General features: G+C 40.5%; 1 protein-coding gene across 3 annotated transcripts in view; it reads left to right on the top strand.

Annotated features, from left to right (window-relative positions):
- KLHL13 (kelch like family member 13) overlaps positions 1–13,166 on the top strand; it is a 405,144-nt gene that overhangs the window by 337 nt on the left and 391,641 nt on the right. For 2 of the 3 annotated variants that reach the window (XM_021080433.1, XM_021080423.1), the window contains exons 2-3: positions 1,368–1,506; positions 10,656–10,776. The gene's annotated coding sequence lies outside the window, so the exon portion shown is untranslated. The remainder of the gene's footprint in view (positions 1–1,367; positions 1,507–10,655; positions 10,777–13,166) is intronic. The other variant, XM_021080434.1, reaches the window with a different exon arrangement.

The following is a 13,166-nucleotide window of genomic DNA, read 5'->3' as shown; positions in this document are numbered from 1 at the left end:
TACGATCCTGCGGGCCCGAGGGTGGGGTCCGTGAGAGTTAACTGGGGACTTTGCCAGTTCCGTGGGGGTAATAATGGATTTATTGTTGCAGCTGAAGCGGTATAGGGCCCCCAGTTACTTTCTATAAATGTCTATTGCTGCCCACACTTAAGGTGAGAGAAATTCTTACATACTGGTCAAGATGTGTGGCAGTCAAATGGTAAATCTATAATTGAGCAGATTGGGTCGCAAGGCTGAGAGCTAGTAACTTAATTCTGATCCTGCCCAGTGTCCAGTGATGAAAATAAAAGGGTGCTTTTTAGAAGACCAAGATATTCTTTCTTAACGCATCATTGACCATTGAAGTGGTAATATTGACTTTCTATATGCTCACAATGCACATTTATTTTTCCCACTGACAGAACATAAAGGTGCTCCGAGCTGTTGCGCAGCCTCAATTGTTGTTCAAAATGGTGGCTGAAAAGACAACTGGGACCTGGGCCATGGCCTCAGAGAGGCTGGAATGGGGCTCTAGATTCCTCTGTGTAAAGCAACCAGGAAAATATCTAGGATTGTCTGGAGGACATGTGTAAAACCAAATGCCATATACTGTATATTCTGTAACACCCCAGGGAGTTCAGGGAAAACACTGCATAATCAAACAGGGTAATATTTTTTGCAGGAAACCGTATGATGATTCACATGGGGTAAATAAATACCAGTAAATAGCATCCTTCAGTTCAGGTCAGCTACTACTGCCAAATAAATTTAGGCTAGATTAATCTGTCAAATAAGTTACTAAAAATACAAAACAAAAATACTTAGTTTCCAGAGCTTTTCAGTTTTAAGAATTGCACGTAAGGGATTTGTGAATCCTGTGAGGACATGACTTTTGTCACAGTCCAGTAATTATTAGCTTTTATGTGTTTTGCTGTTGTTGTTTTGTCTTTTTAGGGCCACACCCACAGCATATGGAGGTTCCCAGGCTAGGGGTTGAATTGGAGCTGTAGCTGTTGGCCTACCACAGCCACAGCAACGTGGGATCCAAGCCGAGTCTGTGACTACCAAAACTCACAGCAACGCTGGATCCTTAACCCACTAAGTAAGGCCAGGGATGGAACCTGTGTCCTCATGGATACTAGTCAGATTTGTTTCCACAGGGCCACCACGGGAACTCCTTTTATGTGTTTTAAACATGTTAATTTCCACCGTATAAAAATATATCTTAAAGTGCTAACATTTTATTTTGTTGCTCACTAGAAAAGATAGGCGTTTTTCTTTATGGATATAAGTAAATAAACTAACTGCATTTATTTTCTTCCTAGTAATGTAATAATGAATTTATATTTGCCTTAAAAATTAAAGTTTGGTGTTATATACTATCCTAGGTGCTGAGGATAATTCAAAGATGAAGACGACAACTTCTTATCTTCCAGGAGTTCAGACTTGAGCAATAGAGGAAAATATGGAGTCCTAATTTGGTGCTTTTTTTCATTATACCACATCACCTCTCTTGGACCTTTTAAGGTACTTTAAATGTTGTACTTAGAAAAAAGTTAAAATGAAATAGGAATGATGAGCAGATAACATTTTTAGAGCTATCAAAGTTATCTATTTAAATGCTTTTATCAATTGTATGAGAAAGTGAATTTCTGGGAACATCATCATTTGTACCACTTATTATCATTTTTAAAGATGTCAAAAGATGTGTTTATTTTGCCTGAAATATCTGTTCTTGGGTTTTATTTATTAATTTATTTTTCTTTTTAGGGCAGCACCCACGGCATAATGGAGGTTCCCAGGCTAGGGGTCATATCAGAGCTGCAGCTGCCTGGCCTACACCACAGCACAGCAACGTGGGATCCGAGCTGCTTCTGTGACCTACACCACAGCTCAGGGCAACGCCAGATCCTTAACCCACTGAGCAAGGCCAGGGATCGAACTCGAGTCCTCATGGATACCAGTCAAGTTCATTACCACTGAGTCACAATAGGAACTCCTGGCATTCCCGTTGTGGCGCAGTGGTTAACGAATTCGACTAGGAGCCATGAGGTTGTGGGTTCAATCCCTGGCCTTGCTCAGTGGGTTAAGGATCCGGCAATGCTGTGAGCTGTGGTATAGGTTGCAGACATGGCTTGGATCCTGTGTTGCTGTGGCTCAGGTGTAGGCCGGCAGCTACAGCTCTGATTAGACCCCTAGCCTGGGAACCTCCATATGCCAAGGATGTGGCCCTAGAAAATACAAAAAGACAAAAAGACAAAAAAAAAAAAAAGGAACTCCCGCACTCAATGTGCTTAAAAATAGTTTATTTTAATATTAAAATGAAGTTTCTTTCTCTGAACACAGAAGAACTGAAAGTAGAATAAGATAGTCTGGGAATGTGTCAAGACATGAAAAGCCAACCTGGGACTTAAAATGTGTTACTATTGTCTGTGGAATATTTTTGTAGCTGTGTATTACTCTTTAGGACCCTGGAAGAAAGCTAACCAGAATTATCTTAAACAAAAAAAGGGAATTCATTCGCTTACATAGTCAAATACAGACCACTATAACACTTCTCTGTTCCTTTGTGATTAATATGTTAGAGAACAATTTAAGTGTAAGATGAATTTTGCATTTGCTTATCTGCAATTTTGTCAGCCAGAAACATTAGTAAAAACAGAAAACTATAACTGAGAGAATCAAGTTGCGTAGGAATACACAATATACACACACAGACCTCAAACATCTACCAGTTACCTCAGTTCATCGTGCATGTTTTAAGTCATACCCATCCACATCTAAGTTACAGCTTTCCTTCTGATTTCAGGTAACCCTCCTTCCATCACTTTACGATAACTCACAAATTGCAACCCTTCTGATAATCATTTCCATAAGCAAACTTCAGGTCTTTTTCAAAATAAAGCACCATATGTATTGTAGTATTTGTGTATTTCTTAACCCTTTAATGTGCAAAACTGTGCTACCATTTTCATTAGGTTGTATCTTTTTGTATATGTGTAATTGACAAAGTTTCCGAATGTTGTACTCCTTGCCCATTGCCCACATCAGCCCTCTGGTTTTTCTCGAACAACTTTGCATAGCAGTAATTTGGGGAAAAGCATATGTTGTCTTATAGCAGCACTGATTGTAGTCCAATGAAGTAGCTTCAGGCACAGCTGGATCCACTGTCTAAGATATGTCAAAATACTCTCTCTTGGAGTTCCCATTGTGGCGCAGCAGAAACGAATCTGACTAGGAACCAGGAGGTTTCAGGTTTGATCCCTGGCCTCGATCAATGGGTTAAGGATCCAGCGTTGCCATGAGCAGTGGTGTAGGTTGCAGACATGGCTCAGATCTGGCATTGCTGTGGCTGTGGTGTAGGTCAGCAGTTGTAGCCCCGATTGGACCCCTAGCCTGGAAACTTCCATATGCCACAGGTTCGGCCCTAAAAAGCAAAAAATAAACAAACAAGAAAATAACACTCTCTCTTTCTGGCTGCCTCTCATCTTTGCTAATCTCTGCTTCTGCTTCTTCTGTTTTTTTTTTTTTTTTTTTTTTTTTGGTCTTTTTAGACTGCTCCTGTGGCATATGGAAGTTCCCAGGCTAGAGGTCGAATTGGAGCTGAAGCCACAGCAATGTCAGATTACAGCCACATCCACAACCTACACCACAGCTCACATCTTCACCGGATCCTTAACCCACTGAGCGAGGCCAGGGGTTGAACCTGAGTCTTCATGGATACTAGTCAGATTCATTTCTGCTGAGCCACGATGGGAAGTCCATCTCTGCTTCTCTTTGAGCTTTGGCTTCAATTTTCCCATCATGGACAGCTTCCTTTTTGTAGGCCAGCAAAGATGGCTGCAAGCAACTTTAATTTATAATGTCTTAATAATTCTCAATCTCAAAGTGAGACTTTCTGTCTCCCAGTGTTGATATGTTAAATCTCAGAGTCTCTGTTAATTGGTTTTAGGAAATCTCTCTAGGTTGAGAAGAGAGGAAGTGGAGAACTCTGATTTTTCAGGCCTGGATCAAGTGACTCCCTGCCACACACCATGTAGGGAGAGACTACTGTGATCATCTTCCCCACTAGGGCCACATGGAGTATGCAGTGTTGTTTTTTTCCAAGAAAGGGTTACTAGCAGACAGGAACAGTGTGCTAACCAGAGTTGTTAAGGGGTAACTCTCTATATTTATTGACATGACAAGAGCTCATGATGCATTAAATGAAAACAGATGTTATGAAATAACTGCATGAGGAATAATCCCATTGATGTAAAATTATTTATCTATGTATATGTGTATATAAGCATAGAGAATTGATGGTGATTATCTTTGATGATTAAAATAATAGTGAAATTTGTGGTTACTTGTCCCTTTATATAATGACTCAGTTTTCTATGATGTATATGTATTACTTTGTAAACAAGGGGAAAATATTAAAGAAAATATATAACCAATTATATACAAGGTGGACTTACACACAAAACGAAGATCTGAGATTCATTCCCAGTATAATGCATGACTGTGAGGCCTGGCCTATTACAGGTATCACACTTAGCTTCTGGAACAGTTTAATAAGTGCCACTAAGAAACGAACTTGGAAAAAATACCCACAAAGAAAATGTTGGAATGTAATTAGTTAAAAAGTCATGTTTTCTGCACTGCAGGCCTGACACACAAAGAGAATGGTAATAGTGATTTCCAAAGCAACTGTGAAATGATGCACTGATGTGGAGCTTCTAGAAGCAAAGTATAATGTTAGAGGTTCACTGCAAATAATATGGACTAGGCATAATTTTGTTTCTCAAAACAATAAGCAATATGTATGGCCTAATCTAAAGAGAGATAAACTAAGACATGAATTTTATACTTCAAAAAATCGCTGTAAGTCAGAATCAGGAAGAAATCTTTCGTTTTTCTTTCATGGAAGGAAAAGAATATATATATGTATATATGTATGTATATATAAATGTTTGCCACTAGATTGTTTCACCAATTAATACATATTACATATATATATATATAATTGATGAAACAATCTAGTGGCAGCCATTTATATAGAAATATCAATCAGGCTAATAATACATGTAAGTGCACATGCACGCATGTCTGTGCATGCACCACACACACTCAACAGCAACAGCTAGAATTTCATAGACTGTTAAACTTGGAAGGGACTTTATCGCAGGATACAAAATTAATACACAAATCGATGACATTTCTATACACTAACAAAGATCAGAAAGAGAAATTAGGGAAGCAATCCTGTTTACCATCGCATCCAAAAGAATAAAATACCTAGAAGTAAACCTACCTAAAGAGTCAAAGACCCGTACTCTGAAAACTATAAGACACTGATGAAAGAAATCAAAGATGACACAAAGAGATGGAAAGACATACCATGCTTTTGGATTGGAAGAGTTAATATTATCAAAATGACTATACTACCTAAGGCAATCTACAGATTCAATGCAATCCCTATCAAATTACCAAGGACATTTTTCACTGAACGCAAACAAAATATGTTAAAGTTTGTGTGGAAGTGCAGAAGACCCAGAATATCCAAAGACATCCTGAAAAAGAAAAATGGAGCTGGAGGAATCAGGCTCCCGGACTTCAGACTATACTACAAAGCAACAATCATCAAAACCATATGGTACCAGCACAAAGACAGACATATAGATCAGTGGAACAGGATAGAAAGCCCAGAGTTAAACCCACACACCTACAGCCAACTAATCTATGACAAAGGAGGCAAGAATATGCAATGGAGAAAAGACAGCTTGTTCAATAAATGGTGCTGGGAAAACTGGACAGCCACATGGAAAAGAATGAAATTAGAAAACTCCCTAACACCATACACAAAAATAAACTCAAAATGGATTAAGGACCTAGATATAAGACCAGATACTATAACACTCTGAGAGGAAAACATAGGCCAAACACTCTCTGACATAAACACAGCAACATTTTAGATCCACCTCTTAGAGTAATGACAACAAAAACAAAAATAAAAAAATGGGACCTAATCAAACTTCAAAGTTTTTGCACAGCAAAGGAAACCCTAAACAAAATGAAAAGACAATCCACAGAATGTGAGAAAGTCTTTGCAAATGAATCAACTGACAAGGGATTAGTCTCCAAAATTTATAAACACCTCCTACAGCTCCATACCAAAAAAACAACCCCATCAAAAATGGGCAGAAGATCTAAACAGACAGTTCTCCAAAGAAGACATCCAGATGGCCAAAAAACACATGGAAAGTTGTTCAACACCACTCATTATTAGAGAAATGCAAATCAAAACCGCTCTGAGGTACCACCTTACACTAGCCAGAATGGCCATCATCCAAAGTCTACAAACAATAAGTGCTGGAGAGGGGTTGGAGAAAAAGGAACCCTAGTACACTCTTGGTGGGATTGTAAATAGGTGCAACCACTGTGGAAAGCAGTATGGAGATTCCTCAGAAAACTAAAAATAGAACTACCATTTGATCCGGCAATCCCACTCCTGGGCATCTATCCAGAGAAAACCAGGACTCGCAAAGACACATGTACTCTAATGTTCATTGCAGCGCTATTTGCAATAGCCAAGACATGGAAACAACCTAAATGTCCATTGACAGAGGAGTGGATCCAGAAGATGTGGTACATATACACAATGAAATATTACTCAACCATTAAAAGGAATGAAATCCTGGCATTTTTAGTAACATGGATGGACCTAGAAATTATCATGCTAAGTGAAGTCAGCCATACAATGAGACACCAACATCCAATGCTTTCACTGACATGTGGAATCTGAAAAAAGGACAGACCGAATTTCTTTGCAGAACAGATGCTGACTCACAGACATGAAAAACTTTTGGTCTCTGGAGGAGACAGTTTGGGGGGGGTGGGAGGATGCACTGAGGTTGTGGGGTGGAAATCCTATAGAATTGGATTGTGATGATCATTGTACAACTATAAATTTAATAAATTCATTGAGTAATAAAAAAAGGAAGGGACTTTAAATAAGGTCACTTGTGTAAGCCTCATATCTAATGCATGAATTCCTTTTACAAACTTCCTCAATAAGTGGTTACTCTGGGACATGGAACCTACTATTTACCCAATCTATTTTTTTTTTATCTTTTTAGGGCCACATCCACAGCATATCGAGGTTCCCAGGTCAGGGGTTGAATTGGAGCTGTAGCCTCTGGCCTACACCACAGCCACAGCAATGCCAGATCTGAGTCAACCTACACCACAGCTCATGGCAACGCCAGATCTTTAACCCACTGAGCGAGGTCAGGGATCGAACCTGCAGCCTCATGGTTACTAGTCAGATTTGTTTTCCACGGAGCCATGACAGCAACTCCCCAGTCTTTTTTTTTTTTTTTTTTTTCAATGGCTGCACCTGAGGCATACGGAAGTTCCTGGGCCAGGGATTGAATACAAGCTGCAGCTCTGCAGCTATGGCAACGCTGGATCCTTTAACCCACAGCATTGGGCCGGATATTGAACCCATGCCTCCAGAGCAACCCAAGTCACTGAAGTCAGATTCTTAACCTACTGAGCCACAGCAAGAACTCCCCCAATCCTTTTCATTTCTTTTTTTTTTTTTTTTGCCATCCCATGGCATATGGAGTTCCCAGGCCAGGGATCAGATCTGAGATGCAGTTGTGGCAATGCCAGGTCCTTAACTCACTGTGCAAGTGTGGGAATGAACCCTCATCCCAGCTCTCCAGAGATCCTGCCGATCCCATAGTGCCAGAGTGGGATCTGTTTTTTTGATAAATGTTAGCAAATGTCTTCACTGTATTTAGCCCAAATGTGCGTTTCTGTAATCAGCATCCACTGGTTACAATTCTGGCTACTAAATCCATACAAATCTTTAATCTATTTAAGGATGGTTATCAGACAAAAAAAAAAAAAGAAAAAAAAAAAGGAGTTCCAGTCGTGGCTCAGTGGTAACAGGGTTGAGGGTCCAGTATTGCCATGAACTGTGGTGTAGGTCACAGACACAGCTTAGATCTGCTGTTGCTGTTGCTGTGGCATAAGCCGGCAGCTGCAGCTCTGATTCAACCCCTAGCCTGGGAACTTCCATATGCCCTGGGTGTAGCCCTAAAAAGACCAAAAAAAAAAAAAAAGAGAGAGAAAAGAAGGAAGGAAGAAAAAGATTTTATCAGTCTTCTTATGTTTATCATTTTGGGAATATACAGATGACCCTTGAACAGTATGGGTGTGAGAGACACCGACCCTCTATGAGGTCGAAATCCACTTATAACTTTACAGTCAGCCATCTGTATCTGGTTCCACATCTGCAGAGTCAACCAACCTCGGCTCATGTAGTATTGTAGTATGTATTTATTGAAAAGAGATCCGCATATTAGTGGATCCACACAAATCCATGTTTCTCAAGGATCAAGTGTATGCTAATGTGTTTACGCTGGATGTGTTCGGAGACAAAGATAAATGTGAATTTCAACCTCACAATTAATGTGGTACATTAAATAGGAGTTTCTGCTGTGGCACAGTGGGTTAAGGATCCCATGTTGCTGCAGCTGTGGTGTAAGTCACAGCTCTGGCTCAGATTCGATCCCTGGCCTGGGAACTTCTATATGCCGTGGGTGCAGCTGGAAAAACCACCACCACAACAGTGGTACATTAAATAAATACATGACAATATGTACATACTAAACATGTCCACCTCATGTACAGGATACCTGTCTAAGGGTATGCCCTCGATGTGTACCTAATGATAATATGTTACATTAGAATCACTATGCTTTCTGAGGTAGTTTTGCATGACTTATGTCATTCAATGAAAAAATAATAATTGCTATCATTAAATTAGTGCTAGATACTGTATTAAGTACTTTGCATATATTATTTCACTGAATCCATGCATTATATGAGGAATATACTACTATTATTCTCATTTTATAGGTGGGAAAACTGAGGTTTAGAATGAGTTAAGGAAGTTACCCAGTTTCACAAGTAGCATTTAAAAAAAAAATTTTTTTTTGTCTTTTGTCTTTTTAGGGCCACACCTGTGGCGTATAGAGGTTCCCGAGCTAGGGGTCCAATCGGAGCTGTAGCCAGCTTACAGCCACAGCCACAGCAACACCAGATCCGAGCTGCATCTTCGACCTACACCACAGCTCACGGCAATGCTGGATCCTTAACCCACTGAGCAAGGCCAGGGATTGCACCTGCGTCCTCATGGATACTAGTTAGGTTCATTAACTGCTGAGCCACAACAGGAACTCCCACAGGTAACATTTAGTGATCAAGATTTAAGCCCGGAGTTCCCGTCGTGGCGCAGTGGTTAACGAATCCGACTAGGAACCATGAGGTTGCGGGTTCGGTCCCTGCCCTTGCTCAGTGGGTTAACGATCCGGCGTTGCCGTGAGCTGTGGTGTAGGTTGCAGACGTGGCTCGGATCCTGCGTTGCTGAGGCTCTGGCGTAGGCTGGCGGCTACAGCTCCGATTCAACCCCTGGCCTGGGAACCTCCATATGCCGCGGGAGCGGCCCAAGAAATAGCAACAACAACAACGAAAGACAAAAAAAAAAAAAAAAAAAAAAAAAAAAAAAAGATTTAAGCCCAATGTCATACTTTTATTTTGTTTTATTTTATTTTATTTTTATCTCCCCAGTCTCCTCTAGTTTGACTAGCTTGTAGCAAATGAGCCATGTTAACGAGTGAAGTGTCTGAAATAATGATATTACAATAAAAAGGTTAAAACGGTTGATATTTCTTTTTTCCCCTCATTTTCTATGGTATTTATCTAAATGGGAACATCTCAACATTGGGGGTTATGATAGGCAGAATTTTAAGGTAGACCCCCAAAATTTCCTAGCTCCTAGTATACACACATCTTCTCCCAGTTATTCAATTCGGTGCTAATCTAGGTGCTGCTATGAAGGAATTTTGCAGATGTAATTAAAGTCCCAAATCAGTTGGCTCTAAGATAGGAGATTATATGAGTGGATCTGACCTAATCACATGAGCCCTTTAAAAGCAGAGTTTTCTCTGACTGGTGGGTAAACAAAGTCAGAGAAATACACTTGGGCAGGCTTGGAAGAAAGCAAACATCTGAAAAAAGAAAGCAAACATCTAAGAAAAAAAAGAAAGCAAACATCTGTGCTGCCTTTGGGGGCCAGGAGGTGTGGAATGTGGCCTTTAGGAACTGAGGGTAGCTCTCTGCTGATAGTAAGGAAATGGGAACCTTAGCCCGGTGGCTACAGGGTGGGAATTCTGCCAACAACCTGAATGAGGTGGGAAGAAGACCTCAAGCTCCATATGAGAAAGCAGCCTAGTTGACACCTTGATTTCAGCCTTGTTAAACCTTGAGCAGGAGTTCCCGAAGTGGCTCAGTGGTTAACGAATCTGACTAGAAACCATGAGGTTGTGGGTTCGATCCCTGGCCTTGCTCAGTGGGTTAAGCATCCGACATTACCGTGAGCTGTAGTGTAGGTCGCAGACAAGGCTCAGATCCCTAGTTGCTGTGGCTCTGGCGTAGGCCGGTGGCTACAGCTCCGATTAGACCCCTAGCCTGGGAACCCATATGCCATGGGTGTGGCCCTGGAAAAAGACAGAAAAACAAAAACAAACAAACAAAAAGAGCTTTGAGCAGAGAGCCCAGCCACACTGTTACCCAGCTTTCTTCTTCTTCTTTTTTTAATTTTTTGGCCACAAAATGCATAGGCTTGATGTGGGATCTCAGTTTCCTGACCAAGGATTGAACAGGGGCCACAGCGGTAAAAGTGCCAAGTCCTAAGCACTAGACTACCTGCGAACTCCTCCCAGACTTCTGATTTACAAAACTGTGAGTTAACAAATTTGTACTTTTTTTCGGCTACTAACTTTGTGGTAATTTGTTATGAAGCAATAGAAAACTACTCCAGGGTTAAATATCCCTATCTTCCCTCTGCCAGGTAAGAAGCACAGATCTAGGTAGGTCGTGGCAAAACAAGTATAATACATCAGCGGGTGTATTTGCTTTCTGAAGTCCTTGAGAGTATTTGGGAATAAATGTAACACTGGGAGTGAACACTAAGGTGTAATGTAACAGAAGAAAAAACAGTGAGTTCAGAAAAAAATAATATAACATGCTTTTAGCATAATAGAAGTATCTTGCTTCACATATCCTCACACACACAGTACACCCAAAATTCAACCCCATTTGCAAAATATTCTCCAGAGCCTCAACAATCCTGCTACCCATGTGATGTTAGGGACTGCCTGGTTCCCCTGCTTCTGTGGTCTTTAATCATTGAGTGAACCTGCTTGCCTTTGTTTTTTTTAAATAAATTTTTATTTATAGTTGATTTACAATGTTCGGTCAGTTTCTGCTGTACAGCAAAGTAACCCAGCTAACACATTTATATACATTCTTTTTCTTGTATTATCTTCCATCATGTTCTATCACAAGTGATTGGATACAGCTCCAATCTATACATCAGGACCTCCTTGCTTATTCACTCCAAATGCAGTAATTTGCATCTACTAACCCCAACTCCCAGTCCATCCCACTCCCTTCCCCTTGGCAACCACAAGTCTGCTCTCCATGTCTATGAGTTTGTTTCTTTTCTATAGACAGGTTCATTTGTGTTATATATTAGATTCCAGATATAAGTGATATCATACGGTATTTTTGTTCTCTTTTATGGTTGAGTGGTACTGCTTGACTTTAGAATTTAGGCTTAGTTTCTTTTTTTTTTTTCTCCTGCTTTTTAGGGCTGCACCTGCGGCATATGGAAGTTCCCAGGCTAGGGGTTGAATCAGAGCTACAGCTGCCCGCCTACACCACAGCAACTCAGGATCCAAGCTGTGTCTGCTACCTACAGCACAGTTCATGGCAATGCCAGATCCCTGACCCACTGAGTGAGCCCAGGGATTGAACCAAAATCCTCATGGATACTAATTGGATTTGTTTCCACTGCGCCATTTCCGCTACGAGGTTTCTGCCGCGCCACAACAGGAACTCCTAGACTTAGTTTCTATGTTAGTCTTTACTGACCTTCCAGTATTTTTATCTGGCTTCACTGTTGTTGCTTGACCATTCATTCATTCACTCACTCATTCATTCAACAGAGGGTTTATTATGTGCCAGGCACTGTACTATTAGTGGGTTAACAGTGGAATAGCTTAGTCCTTCTGGGCTGGGCTTTAAATCTCCATTATCTAAGCTCTTGATTTGAGCTCTAACTTGTAGCTTCCGTATTCTCTGCTTGGAATCTGACACATGTGATGCAGATCATCTGGGAATTGTGTTCCCAGTTGTCATTGCCTGGTCCCTGAATAACTAAATCCCTGGCTTTTCACTTATGGCTTTTGCCTATGTCCCTCCCTTTTGAAGCCTAAACTTCTGGTCACCAGCTTTCTCCAGCCTGCCTTGATCACCGTCTTCCTGTGTTCCCTGGCTAGTGCTAGGTTATGGACTATTTTGTCATACCAGATCTTTTTGCCCATTTTAGCTGTTCTCTTCACGTGGGTCATGTTGGCTGGCCATTCTGGTTGGTGAATATCTCTTCAATCTTTATTTAGACCCAATTTGCCCATATACATCTTGACACTGAGAAATAGTAGACGTGATTTTAGTTTTTCAAGTTTTAAACAAAGTTTTATACCCAAAATAACCATTTTGTCAAAAGCAGACAATTTGTTTAAAAACTAATCATAGATCTGACCTCAGACTCAGACAAAAGTCTGAAAATCATGACCTAAAAAGAGGGATGGGTGATAAAAGGGGAATAGTCATTTGTTCTATACCAATGATCTGGCTGGCATTGTACATGTTATTTCAGTCATTCAGTTCTCAAACTCCTCCTCCACTGTGTTTTTATTTTAATTTTATAAATAGGGACCTGAAGTACAGTAGCAGGGTCAGAATTTGAACTTAGGTGTCCCTGGCCCTTAAGTGCATGCTTTTCCCAGTATACTGCATCAAAATGCATACTTTTCTCCCTGTTTTTCCTTTTGGGCATTGCAGAATGGCCAAGCTAGGAGTTAGAATTAACAGAGCTCACCTATCAGATACCACTTCAGACTCTGAAGTAAAAGTCTATGTTGACTATACATAATCTCACTTCTAGTATTCTGAAAACAAAACCAAACAAAACCAAAAGGCTTATTCAAGCAACTGTACTCATTGGCCTTTGCTCCTTTTAAAGATGACATGAATGGACACCCTGATTGTGATCAATCCTGGATTCA

The sequence above is a fragment of the Sus scrofa genome, chromosome X (genome assembly GCF_000003025.6).
Source record: "Sus scrofa isolate TJ Tabasco breed Duroc chromosome X, Sscrofa11.1, whole genome shotgun sequence".
Lineage (NCBI taxonomy): Eukaryota > Metazoa > Chordata > Mammalia > Artiodactyla > Suidae > Sus > Sus scrofa.
The sequence above is the reverse complement of the archived record's forward strand: the minus strand, read 5'-3'. Positions and strand labels throughout refer to the sequence as shown.